Raw genomic sequence first — 17,014 nt, forward strand, 5'->3', positions numbered from 1 at the left:
AATTTTGTCAAAAGCTTTTTCTGCATCTATTGAGATGATCACATGGTTTTTATTCTTTAAATTGTTAATATGGTGTATCACATTGATTGATTTGCGTATATTGAAGAATCCTGCATCCCTGGGATAAATCCCACTTGATCATGGTGTATGATTTTTTAATGTGTTGTTGGATTCTGTTTGCTAGTATTTTGTTCAGGATTTTTGTTTCTATGTTCATCAGTGACATTAGCCTGTAATTTTCTTTTTTTCGTGATACCTTTGTCTGGTTTTGGTATCAGGGTGATGGTGGCCTTGTAGAATGAATTTGGGAGTTTTCCTCCCTCTGCAATTTTTTGGAAGAGTTTCAGAAGGATAGGTGTTAACTCTTCTCTAAATGTTTGATAGAATTCGTCTGTGAAGCCTTCTGGTCCTGGACTTTTGTTTGTTGGAAGATTTTTTATTACAGGTTCAATTTCATTACTTGTGATAGGTCTGTTTATATTTTCTAATTCTTCCTGGTTCAGTCTTGGAAAGTTGTACCTTTCCAAGAATTTGTCCATTTCTTCCAGGTTGTCCATTTTATTGGCATAGAGTTGCTTGTAGTAGTCTCTTATGATCCTTTGTATTTCTGTGGTGTCAGTTGTAATTTCTCCTTTTTCATTTCTAATTTTATTGATTTGAGTCCTCTCCCTTTTTTCTTGATGCGTCTGGCTAAAGGTTTATCAATTTTGTTTATCTTCTGAAAGAACCAACTTTTAGTTTTATTGATCTTTGCAATTTGTTTTCTTAGTTTCTATTTCATTTATTTCTGCTCTGATCTTTATGATTTCTTTCCTTCTACTAACTGAGTTTTCTGTGTTCTTCGTTTTCTAGTTGCTTTAGGTGTAAGGTTAGATTGTTTATTTGTGAGTTTTCTTGTTTCTTGAGGTGAGCTTGAATTGCTATAAACATCCCGTTTTAGAATTGCTTTTGCTGTGACCACAGGTTTTGGATGGTCATGTTTTCATTGACATTTGTTTTTAGTGTTTTTTTTTTATCTCTTCTTTGATTTCTTCACAGACACGTCACATGAAAGAGGAGCGAAACAGACAATAGAAACTGTTAAGGACTGAACTGTGTTCCCCCAAATTAGTATGTTGAAGCCCTGACCCCCTCCCCCAATGTGACTGCTTTTGGAGATTGGGCCAAGGGAGCTACTTAAGGTTAATTGAGGTCATGAGGGTGGAACCCTGATCCCATAGGGTTGGTGTTCTTATAGAAAGAGGTACTGAAGAGCTCACTCTCTCTTAGCCATGTGCGGACACTGAGAGAAGGAGCCATCTATAAGCTGGGAAGAGAAGTCTCACCAGGAATCCAATTAGTGGACACCTTGATCATAGACTGGCCACCCTCCATAACAATGAGAAATACATTTTTGTTGTTTAAACTACCCAGTCTGGTATTTTGTTATAGCACTGTGAGCAGGCTAATACAGAAGAATACCCACAAATAAGCCTGTTATACTTTTGATTTACAGTTTAGTATCAGTGACAGACTATAGGGTACCTCTGTTCAGATTCCCAGAGCTCTTTGTATGGCATCCTTCTCTCTGGTGTTACATCTCACAAATTCCAGCTGCATCAGCCTAGCCAAACTCTGATATCAGGCTCTTCAGTGAGACGGTGGTGTTCTCCTTGAGTTTCCACTTACTGCACTGCAGTCTGGAAATGCCTTCAAGAAGAAAGCTGGAAACTCATAGGGACAACTTAATTTGTTTCCCTTTTCTCAGTAATCGCAGCACTAGACTACTTATCTCAATGTCTAAAAACAGTCGTTTCATTTATTCGACCAGTTTTTAAGTTGTTTACTATGGGAATGCAACTTTTCTACTCCTTCATGGTCAGAAGATGAATTCTCCCTATTCATGTTAAAGACTTTTATCAAACCAGAAATAGTAATTTAAAAAAATATGATAAAACACATCTACGAAATGCCTCCAGCAAAAATCATTAGACTTACTATGGTTATCATTTCACTATATATTCAAATATGAATCATTGTGTTGTATATTGAAATCAATATAATATGTCAATTGCATGTTAATTTTAAAAAATTACCTTGATGGTAAAATATCGCGTGACAGAGATTGAGAGAGAAGGACAGATATTCCTTCTATAATTGCTTTAAATCAATATCATTCGGAGGTTCTTGCTGACCCAATAAAGCAAGAAAAATAAGTAAATTCAAACACCTAGGAATAATACTAAGGAAAAAGATGCAAGACCTCCACATAGAAAAATGACAAAACAATTCTGACAAAGAAAAATTTTAAGACCTTCATAAATGGATGGGATATACTATATTCATAGATTAGAAAATTCAGAATTTTAAAAATACCAATTTTCCTAAATTAACGTGTAATATGTTCCAATATATTTCTGACTATAACATTGCCAATTAGTTGACAAGAATGTCAGAGAAAATCTAGATGAAGGAAAAATTTTGAAGATTTACCTCACCGGACATTCAGATTTATTATAAAGCTGTAGTTATTGTGACAGTGTGGTATTTGGCAAAGAAACCACATAACAGAATGGAAAGTTCAGAAACAGACCCACATATATACAGTCTCCTCCAATGTAGGTGGAGAAAAAGTGGTTGTTTCCCCTTCATAAGTCTGAGTGTCTGGACATACATATATATTATCACTCAGAAATTCCCCAGTTAGGTATATACTTGACAACAATGTATCCAAAGTGCCCCCAAACACATGTACAAGAATGTTTATTCTAGTGTTATTCATAGTAGCATAAAACTGGAAGCAGACCAAATGGTTATCGATAGTAGAATGTATAAAAATTTCAGTATATTCACACAAAAGAAATACTAAATTCATGAAGGGGAATAAACTGTTGATATATTAACAATATGAATATAGCTCATAGGTATATGCTAAGCAAAAGAAGCCAGTCACATAATAATACATAATGAATAATAACATTTATATGTAGTTCAGAAACAGGCAAAACTAATATATGGTGATAGAAATAAAAGGAACAGTTAGTTTTGGCATGGGGTGGCCAGTGAGGAGAGGTATGAGAAAGACTTCTGGATGCTGGTTATGTTTTATACCTTCATTTAAGTGGCAGTTATATAAAAGTATTCATGGTCCTAAAAATTCATCAACATCTATACTTATAATTCTTATACTTTTCTGTATGTATATTATTTCTGTTTGTATATTAGACTTCAGTAAAGTTTATACAAGCACAAATATTACTCCAAAGATATTATGGTAGAGTAAATAAGACCTATACATAGAACCCTATACTCTTCAGCAGCATATGTAAGCTATTAGAAAATTACAACTACATCACTGTGTTATAGTTGAGAATAGAAGAAGATTGTTTCTACCTTGGTGGAGGTGGATGGAATTGGGGATTGAATAAAGACTTTTGAGAGGAGATGAAACGTGAGATGAAACTGAAAAGAAAAGCAGGTGATTGACAGTCAGAAATGAGGAGTAGTAGGTCAATCTAGCAGGAGAAATAACATCTCCTCCTCAAAAATGGTTAGATATGTAAGAAAAGTTGACAGCAGTTTTATTTATTTGGATTATAATCAATAATGTGAAATTAGGTTGGAAAGGAATATTAGGGCTAGATTTTTAAATGACTTCAAATAACAGAATAAGGAATTTGGATTTCTCTAGACACTGGGGAGTCATTTAGCATTTATGAGCAGAAGAAAGTCATGATCAAAATTATGCTCCAGAAAAATAAATCCATTGACCTCAAGATTATTGGAAGGAGAAGAGAATTGATGTAGCAAGAAAACATAAATGGATATTACAAAAATCTAATTCATTTTCATTTAGCAAGCAGTTATTAAAGGTCTACTGACTGACTCAGGCAAAAATTAGTGAACACCTAAATTAGATCACTCAAGTGGGAGGGTGATAAGTGTCATACATAACATCTTTATTGAAGAACAATTTGAAAAATTGTTGAGTACGACTAATAAAAACTTATGGCAGTATATGAATTAAGAATATATTCAGCTGCCATAAACTGAAATCCCAGTTAATAGCAACCTAAACATATAGGAGTTTTCCTCACATAATAAGATTGTAGGTAGATATTGCTAGTGTTGTTTCAGCTTCTGAGCAATACCATCACACCCAGGATTGTTACATTTCCTCCAACATTCTGAGGTTGTTGGATTCCATCCTTTTGTGTGATACCTTTTGTATGGTCACAAATATCTGTCCTGTCTTCAACCCAGCTCCTTGATCAAGGAAGGTAAGAGGGAGGGAATTCAGTGAGATTTTTATAAGAAAGAAAAGGCTTTCTCAGAAACACTTACTGGATTTCCTCCAAGTTTTTGTTGCTGTGACTGATCACATGTATAGTCCCAGTTAAAATGGAGAGTATGAAAGTAGAGAATGAAAACAGGATCACATGATACACTGCCCCTCACAAAATGATGACCCTCTTATGCAACAAAAGCAAAACTTAATAAATGGGACTATACAAAGCTAATGAACTCCTGCAAAGAAACAACAAAATGAAACCACAGAAGAAAAATCAACAAAATGAAAAGGAAACCTATAGAATGAGAGAAACTATTTGCAAACCATATACCCTATGAGAGGTTAATATCTAAAATAGGTAAATAATTCATACAACTCAAAGCAAAAAATTGAATTTAAAGGTGGGTAGAGGATCTGAAAAGACATTTTTCCAAAGAAGACACACAAATGGCCAACAGATACATGAAAAGGTGCTCTCCATCACTAATCATTCGGGAAATACAGATCAAAACCACCGTGAGGTATCACCTCACACCTGTTAGAATGGCTGTCATCAAAAAGACAAGAGATAACAAATGCTGGCAGGCAAGGATGTGGAGAAAAGGGAGCCCTTGTATACTGTTGGTGGTAATATAAACTGGTACAGCTACTATGGAAAACAGTATGGGCGTTCTTCAAAAAATTAAAAATAGAACAACTGTATGACCCAGCAATCCCACTGCTGGGTCTGTATCCAAAGGAAACGATAAAAGAATCTCCAGGAGATACCTACACTCTGATGTTCATTGTAGTATTATTCACAGTAGCCAATAACATGGAAACAACCTAAGTATCTGTCAACGGATGAAAAGATGAAGAAAATGTGGTATATAAACAAAATGGGATATTATTCATCCATGAGAAAGAAGGAAATCCTGCCATTTGCTACCACATGGATGAATCTGGAGAATGTTATGCTAAGTGAAGTACGTCAGAGAGAGACAAATACTGTATGATGTCACTTATATGAGGAATCTAAAAAAAGCTAAACGCAGAGAAACAGTAAAGTGATAGTCACCAGGGGCTGGAGAATGGAGGAAATGGAGAGATGTTAGTCAAATGGTACAAAACTTCCAGTTTTAAGATGAAAAAGTTCTGAGGGTTGAGTGTATAGCATCATGATTATAGTTAATAATACTGTTTTATATACTTCAAAGTTGCTAAGAGAGTAGATCATCAGTGTTCTCATCACAAAACAGAAATGGTAATTATGTGATGTGACAGAGGTGTTAGCTAACTCTACAATGGTAATCATTTTGAAGTATATGTGTATCAAATCAACATGTACACCTTAAACTTACAGAATATTTTATGTCAATTATACATCAATAAAGCTAGAAAAAATTATCCTGTTATCAAAGAAAAAATGGAAAACTGATAATGGTGCTAACAATTTTTCACAGTTGCAACACAACAAAGTAAATATAAGAGATGGTACTTGCTCTAAAAGAGCTTATGTGATAGCTTTGGGAACTTTGTATGTGTCCATAAGAAATAACTACATTTAATATGAAATTGAGGATTTCCACCTAATGTGTGGAATATATTTTCCATTTGTTTGCTTAATTTTAATTAAGTTGGTCCTTCCTTGCTTGTTCCAAGGAATTTCTTTGATCACATACAATGCAAAATTTAATATAAAATTGGACAATAAAATCATTACAAAAAAATAGAAAAGAGAAATAGATGTGATCTGATGAGATCATTCTGTGGCATGTGTTCTGCATTTTATGGCAATTTAGCCAAAAATAGGGTTAGTAAAAACTTTTAGTTTTTTTTTTTTTTTTTTTTTTTAGGAATAAACTTCCCATCACTGAAAACATGAAGGACTGACATGAACTTTTTGGGTTTTTATGAGAAATATTAGTAGCAGGAAGCTGAGAAAGTTATGACCTAAATTAAGAGTAGCTTCCTATAGACTAAGGAAACATTTCAGACTAAGTTTTCAGGAGTAATTAATTTTGCGTTCTTTACCACAGGCTTCATTTCCTAAACCTGATCATTTTACTTTTGTTTTAATGGTCTTAAGGTTTTAATATGACTATGTCCTTAATTGCCATGTTTCTGAGACTTCTTAAGTGCATTTTTCCTTGAGGTAGGGATCATGCCTGCCTGGTTCCCTACCATATTTCTGTTGCACATGGAAGGCAATCAATAAATATTTATTGAACAAATAATTATGTACGATAAAAATAAGAATAAGGGGTAGTGTTTTTTCCCCAATAGTGTTTCTAAAGATACATTAATATTCCACTTATGGAAATTTTAAATATTAACCCTCTCTAAGAGTTTTAGGTCACATTTAATCTTAAATTGCTTGTGTCTCTTTTTCACCTAACATTCCAAATCACGCAGCACAGTATCTGCTATATCTTGGGTCATTCAGTGGGTAACTGATGTTCTCATGAACCGAGGCATTTCTGAGGACAGTTAAAATATTATTACACTTGTACATTATTTCAGATTCCCTCAATGTTAGAATAGAGTTGATGGAACTAGAGAAATAAAAGATTAACATATCCATGAGGCTACTTTTCCTAAGTATGGGATGCTCCAGGCAGCCTTTGGAAAATGCTGGGTCATAGCTAATTCACAGTTGTGTTTTGAAATTTGTACCTAATTAATGTTGTATTGTTGATTATAAATGGATCCATGTGCTTCAGAAATTAGCTGAACAAGAAGTTGCATTCGGTATTCTGGTGTCAATATTGAGGAGGCTGACTTTCATTCTTCCCCAGACATAGCATTCACCCTTCTTCACAGAGACAGCCCACAAAGATATTTGTAATCAGGGCAAGAGTTACTCCACAACTGAGCTTTGAATCTGCTAAAATATTTGGAAAATAAACAAATTGAAACCCCAGATTTCTGTACAGCACTTCATGGAAAAGACCATTTGGGCATAAGCAACTTTAATGGTGGGTGGTCACCTCTCAATTACCTTGACCATGGGAGTGCTGAACTACAGAGCCTGGATAACATAACTGTGCATGCCTAAGTTTCATACACTCTTCAGTGCATTATATTATACACTTGAGTGTAATATATTTCACCAGTCTTTTTAATGGAGTGGGAAAGGGAGGTGTAGTTAATGGAAAGAGAATTGCTAACTTTAATTCTGAAATTTTAAGCCCAGATGTAAGTAGAATAAGTATGCTTTTGACAGGCACAGGAAAGTAAGGGAAAAAAGTTTAGTCCATTTCAGGATTGCTAATCCGCAATGCAATATGGAATTCTTTTTTTTAAATTTAATTTAATTTATTTTTTTATACAGAAGGTTCTTATTAGTTATCCATTTTACACATATTAGTGTATATATGTCAAGGAATTCTTGTTCAAGAATTATTTTAAATCTGAATTAAACAGAAATATAAGAATGCATGCACCAGATCCTAAGCAAAGCATTTAGTGAAAAGCAGTCATTAAGACAGTTGTGGGAAGACAGGGTAGAGACCCAGGTCAGTTCACCTAATCCTGACTGAACCAGCTTGGTCCTGCTTTCTTCTTTATCTCCCACTCATTTCCTGTCTTCATTTGTCTTCAGATCTCTGGCTTCATATTCCATTTCCAATCCTGAACTTGTATCCCTTTACCTGAGAGCCAATTTAACATTTCTGGCCTTCCAGACCTTGTCTCAACATTATACTCTCCTTATGAGTGTCTGATCCAGACCATCTAAGGGGAACATGGACAGGTAATATCTATCTTTTGCCTTTTAGGAGGAAGAAAGTCCAGAGTTTAATAATACCTTTACAGGCAGGCCATATTTACTCCAAAATAACATTTAATTGCATCTATAAACAATGCAATTAATCATGCTCTACTTTTTATGGTATGCAAATGCACATACCTAAAAGAAGAGATTACTTAGAGCACTAGGTATGAATCACAATGCCTCTGTAATACACTTTAGAATGTACCATGAAAGAGAGTGGGAAGTGCTTTTGAAAGAATATAAGTTATATTTGCTAATATGTATTGAATACTTACTGTGTATCAGGCATTGCCCTACAATCTTGTAGGAAATATTAAAACTGTAATAATATCTAGAATATTGAATTTCTGATAGGTCTCTAGTGTCAAATATAGGATTAATAATGAATAACTATTACTTGAATTTACACATTTCAGCATTATAAAATATTTCTAAAATTTGGGGTTTCATAACATGGTATTTTGGCTTTTCCTATCTACCTCAGATAAAATTTATAGGAAAAAAAGGATTTTCACTTGAGTTTCCTGGTTAGAAAGTGGCATTCAGTAGTGCTCAGAGTGGCTCTTTCAAGTAGTGAAGATAATATAAATCTCCCAAACACATTAAATAGTAAAAAACTTGTTTGAATGCCATTTAGATCCAATTCCTTTTCACATTTCTCTCCTATGAAATGTCCTTTATTCTCCATCTAGAAACTTCTGTTCATTCTTTGAGACCTAGCAGCTAAGGCGACAGTAGCATAATCCTTGAAGTACTCTCCAGCACTTACAGACTAGACCACCTGTTCTTAAACTTGAACTTATCAGATTCACCTACAGGACTTGTTAAAATAGATGGCTGGCCTCACCCCTGGAGCTGCTGATTCAGTAGGCCTGAGGTAGGGCCACAAACCTACATTGTTAACAAATTCCTAGGTCATGTTAAGCTAATTTGGATATCACAGTTTAAGAATCCTTGAACCATGACAACATAAAGAAAGGAAAAAGGCAAAGAATATCCTCCTTCAGTTAGGTCTATTGACTGGACTCCTTCAGTTGAATAACACACAGTTGTGTATGTATGTTAAATTGCTTGGTTGTTGGGACTTCCCTGGTGGCACAGTGGTTAAGAATCCGCCTGCCAATGCAGGGGACACGGGTTTGATCCCTGGTTCAAGAAGATCCCACATGCCGTGGAGCTACTAGCCTGTGTGCCACAACTACTCAGCCTGTGCTCTAGAGCCTGTGAGCCACAACTACTGGGCCTACGCGCCACAACTACTGAAGCCCACATGCCCTAGAGCCTGCGTGCTGCAACTACTGAGCCCACACGCCACAACTACTGAGCCCTTGCACCTAGAGCCCATGCTGTGCAACAAGAGAAGCCACCGCAATGAGAAGCCCGTGCACCACAATGAAGAGCAGCCCCTGCTCTCCCCAACTAGAGAAAGCCTGTGCACATAGCAACAAAGACCCAACACAGCCAAAAAAAAAAAAAAAAATTGCTTGGTTGCATTATCAAGATAAATAATTTATATTTCCATCACTAATCTCTTCCTTGAACTCCAAACTTACATATTAAATGACCTATTTTATGTCTCCACTTGAATGTCTAATAAGCACCTTAAACTTAACATATCCAAAATTAAACTCATGCTTTCTACCATCCCTCTGGTTCTAGACTGAGTATTGCTCTGATCTTACCTAACCGATCTCAAAAGCAAGGCCCAAAGGATCATATATTTTAAAAGTAACTTAAGTGTGTCCCAGAAAAAAAGCTCAAGAATATTTATAGAGACATAGAAATATGCAGGCCTAAAGAAGAAAAATCTGTTTGGTATCCAGTTAAAAATTACCAAGCTTAGAAAGGAGCAGGAAAACACAGAATATAATCATGAAAATAATCAGTCAAAACCAACTCTGAACTATCACATATGTTAGAATTGGTAGACAGTGCTTTAAAATGACATTTATAATTGTATTCCATATATTAACAAAGGTAAATAGAGATATGGAAGAAATTTAAAAACTCGGTCAAACTTCTACAATTGAAACTACAGTGTGTGAGAAATACACTGGGTGGGATTAACAGAAGATTACCCATGGTAGAAGAAAAGAGTAGTTAACTTGAAGACATAGCAGTAAAAATAATTGAAAATGAAACACAGAAAGAAAATAGACTAAAAAAATGAGCAGAACATGAGTGAGCTATAGGACAGTTTCAGAGGCCTAATATACATGTATTGGGATTCTGCAAATGAATTAAGGAGAACAGAAAATATATTTGAATAATGTAGTAGAGAGAATTCTAACAATACCTCCAAGATTCCCAAGCCCTGGTGTACTCACCCTGAAAAAGCCCCAGGGAAATGATGTGGTAGATTTTACTCTCTTGATTAGGTTGTATTATATGGCACAATTAACCTTAAAATGGTGTGATTATTCAGGTGGGTCTGACCTAATCACATGAGGACTATGAAAGAAACTTTCTCCAGCTGCAGAAGAAAAAGATTTGAACCACAAGGAAGATTCAACAACAAAAAAAATTATGTTGCTAAAAAAAGAAAGAAAGATTCAACATACCACTGCTGGCTTGAAGATAGAAGAGGCCATGTGGCATGGAATACAGGTAGCTTCTAGGAGCTGAAAGCATTCCCTGACTGACGGCCAGCAAATAAATGAGAACTCAGTCCTAAAACCACCAGGAGCTAAATTCTGCCAACAAAAAGAATAATTTGGGAAGAAGACTTTGTTCCCAGAGCCTCTAGAAGAGAACTCAGGCCAATAATTTAACTTCAAGGATGTAGAGGAAATAAAACCCTTGTACAGTGCTGCTGGGAATATTAAATGATTCCAGCACTTTGAAAACAGTATTTTAACCCCTTAAAAAGTTAAACATATACCTATCATTTGATCCAGCCATCCCATTCCTAAGTATCACCACAGATAATTGGAAGCAGATATTATAACAAGATTTGGTACATTCTGGAAGCTTTATTTGCAATAGTCATAAACTATGAACAACACAAATTCCCATCAGTTGGTGAACAGATAACAAACAACAAAATCTATTATATCCATAGAATGGAACAATACTCAGAATAAGAGGTAAAGAACTATTGATATGTGCTCCAGCCTGGGTCAATCTTGAAACAATTATGCTGTGTGAAAGAAGTCAGACACAAAGAAGTGCATACTGTATGATTTCATTTGAATAAAACTCAAGAAAATGCAATTATAATCCATAATGACAGAAAACAGATCAATGGTTGCTTGGGAATGGAAGTAGAACAGGTACTAGCAGGAGAAATAAGTTACAAATGTGCATATGCAGACTTGGGAGTGATGAATTTATTGTATTGATTGTGATGTTAGTTTAACAGGTGTAAACATACATTAAAATATACCAAATTGTGCACTTTGAATATATGCAGCTCATTATCTTCAGTTATACCTTAATAAAGCTGTTTTTTTTTTAAACTCATGTATATTTGTTAAAGTAAATGCATATGTTCCATAGATGGAAAGATGATTTTGCATGATACGGAGACAAACCCTACCTTGCAAATGTATAGGAGCAGACATTATTCTTCAGAACCTAGACTCTTAAACTAGGGGTGTGCAAAGGTGTGCTTGGGTACTTAAAATAATGGGTTGAACGTGAGTTTTTCCTGGAACATAAAATTTATTAAAAATTTGAAGAAAGTTTTTATATTTATGGTAATAAACACCTATATTATCCCCATGAATTTATCAAACAGAATATGAGGTGTCAGAGAAATACTAAGATTGTTTTAGCGCTTCCTCCATTCACAGAACTTCATCAATTCTCTTGGTCTTTAGAGGACAGTTTAATAGAAGAGTTTAGTAATACCCTCATTTGAACATCCTATAGCTGTATTGAAGGGAAGTATAAATATACTTTTGCCAAAAATGTAGGCACTAAGTTCTGTTTGAACACATCCACTCGGTTCAGATATTTCTTTTACAATGGTACCGAAAGAGGCAATTATACAATATTACATTTAAAACAAAAAGCACTTTCTCCTCCTCTTCTTCCTTTTCCTCCTCCTGTCCTTCCTCCTACTTTCTTTTGTAAATATGGAATCATGTTTTCCCTCAAATTCAAAAGAAAATTTAAATTAGTTTCAATTTGTTTGGACAAATGGAGCAAGAGACAAAGAAGATGTAATTTTTTAATTGAAGTATAGTTGATTTACAATATTGTATTAGTTTCAAGTATACAGCAAAGTGATTCAGTTATATATATATAATATACATATATATATTTCAGATTATTTTCCATTATAGGTTTTTATAAGATATTGAATATAGTTCCCTGTGTTATACAGTAAATCCTCTTTCCTCACCTATTTTATGTATAGTAGTTTGTTAATCCCATACTCCTGATTTATCCCCCCCTGCCCTCCCTTTCCCCTTTGGTAACCCTAAGTTTGTTTTCTATGTCGGTGAGTCTGTTTCTGTTTCATATTTAGATTCATTTGTATTATTTTTTAGATTCCACATATAAGTGATATCATATAATATTTGTTTTTGACTTACTTCACTTAGTATGATATTCTCTAGGTCCATCCATGTTGCTGCAAATGGCAATATTTCATTCTTTCTATGGCTGAGTAATATTCCATTGTGTGCGTATGTGTATGTGTGTGGTATATATATATATATATATATATATATATATATATATATATGTATACTACACACCAAATCTTCTGAAACCACTCATCTGTTGATGGGCCCTTGGGTTGTTTCCATGTCTTGGTTATTGTATATAGTGCTACTATGAACATTGGGGTGCATGTATCTTTTTGAGATAGAGTTTTCATCTTTTCTGCATATGTGCTCAGGAGTGGAATTGCTTGATCATACAGTAACTTTATTTTTAGTTTTTTAAGGAAACTCCATAGAGTTTTCCATACTGGCTGTACCACCAACAGTGTAGAAGTGTTCCCTTTTCTCCACACTGAGAGGATGTAATTTTAACATATGTATATAAAAATTGCAAATTACCAATACACTTTAAGCAGACTTCAAACTTGCTGGGACTCAAATGACATAGATCAATGGGTAAAGGGAGGACACCAGGGCTGGGTGAAGCCAGGGAGAGAAGAGACTGACTACCAAGGGGAGGTTATTAGTTTCATGTATATATTGGTTGAAGGTATGAAAGACAATTTCCAGCCTTTTGGGGTTGGACATTGCCAAGAGCACTAGCTAATCATGTTGGAGTTGAGAACACAGCTGCAGTGGGCAGCAAAACCTGAAGCTGATGCCCAGTATGAAAGCTAAGACAATATAGGCAAATATTATGGCTCCAGCAGCCTCTGAATTCTTGTAATCTCATCCATGCATTAGGTCTGTTGCAACAAAACTGATTCTCAACTCTACTCACTTTGGGGCTGAAATTTTCTGCCTTGATCTGCATTTGTTAAATAACTTAGAAAGCCTAAGTTTGGCCTCTCAAAAAAGTCATCATGGCGAGAAATGTAACGACTACCATCAGTTGGCAGTTCGGAGAATAGTAATGCAGGAGAGATGGAGAGATTCTTTATTTTCCCAATCAGTTGTTCTTTAGTCTCCAAATATCCTTTTCTTGGAGGAAAGGGGGAAATTATAATAAAGGGCAACACTGAGGAAAGCAATCAAGTAAATATTTCAAGAATACACATTTGTTGCTTATTATCACAAGTCAAAAGAATGATGTACCACTTTGTCACTTTTTCTTGAGAGCGAGAGACCATTAATAAAATTAATAAAAATGAGAGTTAACACTGAAGACTTAGCCATGAATTAGCCACTAGATAGAGACATGTTTAAATTGCAAATTACTTTTAAAGTCATTAACCACCCTAAACTTAATAAGGTGAAATCTTCACACTGTTAAAGAGAGAAACAGATGTCGTTTTTAATGTTTAATGAAAAATATTTATCTGCTGCTATAATGAAATACTGTTTCCCTGACCCTCTTTTTTCCTCTAGTTAGGTTTGTTATGTCACATTAAAAAGGTCTTTTGCAAGATGATCAGTACATTGTTTTTCACAGTTACTAAGGTTCAATCTTAAATAAATGTGATTTTTCATGGAGCTCTCCATAATGCATATCTGTGAGGGTAAAATGGAGAAACGGCATTTTTTTCTTTAGCCAACATGGCAGATGAAGATCTGTAACCATAGAAAAGCATGTCTAATTAGTGCAGCTTCAAGCTATGAGAGAGCCTGAGCTGGCAACTGTGCTTTCTCTTGGATGATCTTTTCTTTTTCTTGGATTATTTAAAGGAGACTAATTTCTTGACGCCCTAGGCAACAGGGCCACAAGCAGTAAGCAAAGCCTGTATCAAGAGAATAATGATATTTCAGCTTTGGGGAAAAACACCCTCATAGCCAGGAAGGAAGCAATCAGAACTTAAACTGCTGCAATCTGGAAGATTCTCCTCAGGACCTGTTTATGGCCGGTTCACTGTTCTCTCAAGCAGCATAACGTGCCAAACAAGTGGTGGGTGGGAAGGTTATGTAAAAAAACTGTCTGTGTGACTTAAGTGACTGCAGAGGTACAAAAGGCAAATGCAGAGAGAACAAACCCCCCTGAAATAAAAGATGAAAATGTTGATAATCCCCTCAACCAAGAGACAGAGCTGGTCTCTATCCATGTAGAGCTGAAATGAATAGTATATGTTACTTTGTGAGTCAGTGCAGATAGAGCTCCTTCTGACTTCCAAATTGTGTTAAAACTTCCTCAGTTTTGTGTAATAATACCGAAAATATACCTTGATTTCACCTTCTAGCTCCTAATCCTTTTTATTTCCAGCTCTAAGAAAGAAAAATAGCAATCGGGGGAAAAAAAGAGAGAGAAAAGCATAAAATGTCAATTTAGTCTCCCTGGAACATCTGTTCCCATAAGAAAGGAATGCTTTTTCCTTCTTTTAGATATACCCTTGCAGACTGAGGTATTAAACAATCAAAGTTTGCTCTTATCAGTTACATTGTGATGAAGTACCAAAAGCAATCTTATCCTTCACCATAGATGAAAAGATCATTGTCTTTTAAGAAACTGCAAAGATGACCTAGAAGGTGGTGTGGAATATGAAGATATTATAGTTAAAATGGCTATGACTAACAATTTAATTCTACAAATATTTACAGAATATAGCACTTATTATAGACCAGGCACTATGCCAAGTACTTCAGGGAGGAAACAGAGAGAGACGGCTAAAGCACAGACTCTGACTCAAGGAAGCTTAAAGTTTAAAAGGAAGGTTAGAAACAAGCACACAAACTGTAATAGGCAGCAACTTAAAAAAAAAAAAAAAGTTCTTTTAGAACTGTTCAAAGTTGTTCAGATATGAAGCTCTGTGGTTTAGAGAGACCAGTTGGTCACTCACGATGGGCTTTGTGGATTGAACAGGGTTTCTTCTGGGGAGAAAGAAACCCCAGGGGAGGGCGATGGTAAGGGGACCCACACTGGGAGAGCAGATGAGCCATAGCATCAAGTATGAAGTAGGAGGATACTTAGAGATGGCAGATTGTTCGCTGAAGTGTGGAGTAAGCTGGTTTGAATGTCAAATGTGAGAGTTGTTGACAAGAAAATTACTGTCATGTATTTCTTCTACATACGACATTCATGGCTAGTACGTTTGTTTGTTTTAAAAACTTTCCAAAAAAGAGCGACATAGATAACTAAAAAAAAATGAACAAGTCGTACAGCTGCATGAAATTTCCCAGTGATTACATTCTTATAAGTAGCATCTAGTTCAATAAATGACATTACCAGCATCTAGAGGTTCGCCCATCCATAGTGTCTTTTAATCACCCACCTCCAACCATAATCATTATCCTTATTTCTACTATTTTATCACCATAGATTAGTTTTGCTTGGTGTAGTACTTAGCATAAATGAAAATATATAGTACATACATGTGTTTGGCTTCTTTTACTCAATCTTCTTTTTGTTCAACGTAACTATAGTTTATTCTTTTTTATTATTTAATAGTATTCAATTGCATGGAATTATAGGGGTGTCTATTGTTGACGTACATTTGAGCATTTGAGTTTTTTTGTGTTTTGTTTTTGCGGTATGCGGGCCTCTCACTGTTGTGGCCTCTCCCATTGTGGAGCACAGGCTCCGGACGTGCAGGCCCGGCGGCCATGGCTCACGGGCCCAGCCACTCCGCGGTATGTGGGATCTTCCCGGACCGGGGCACGAACTCACGTCCCCTGCATCGGCAAGCGGACTCTCAACCACTGCGCCACCAGGGAAGCCCTTTTGTTTGTTTTTAATCTTAACTTTCCAATCAAGTAAATGGATTGAAAACAACTCAGTTTCAAAATGGGTAAACAAATACAGTCACTGATTACCTTAAATGTGTACGCAATCATCTACTTACTATATTCAAGTATGAATATTGATTAGTAATTCTCCTTATTAGAGATGAGTATCAACTCCAGTAAGAAGAGTGGGGAGTGAACTGGGTCACTTCTGTGTTCTCCTTGATTCTTTCAAGTTGGTTTCATACACCAGCCTGTGTTAAATTTCTTTTGAGTTTTGTGCTATTATCTCTGATTGGTGGGGTCCTCAGACACACCACACATGTTGTATTCTGTAGCAAAAGTTTTTTGTCCCACTGCAGAGCATTGGGCATGTCTACCAATTATATTATGTAAAAAAAAGAAAAAAAGAAAAGAAAAATTCCTTGCACTAGTTTTGTTTTGTTTTCCAATTCCACAGTAACTCTGTTGAAAACTCTCACTCTCTCTGATGAAAGGAAGTGTTATCTTCCTCCTGAGGAAGCTCTGTGTTTGAGCAGGAAAAACTAACTTTCAGAGATGCCATCTGGAAGGTTTCTAACTCAGGAAACTTATACAAATTCTCTTTCTATTCTCAAAAGGATAGTCCATCCCTGGATCTGTAACTCTCACTGTGTCTTGCACTGTTAAAGTTTATCAAGGGGAAAATAGAATTTCTTAGCATCATAGGCAGAGCGTCCCATCTCA

The sequence above is a fragment of the Hyperoodon ampullatus genome (assembly GCF_949752795.1).
Source record: "Hyperoodon ampullatus genome assembly, chromosome: 6".
NCBI lineage: Eukaryota > Metazoa > Chordata > Mammalia > Artiodactyla > Ziphiidae > Hyperoodon > Hyperoodon ampullatus.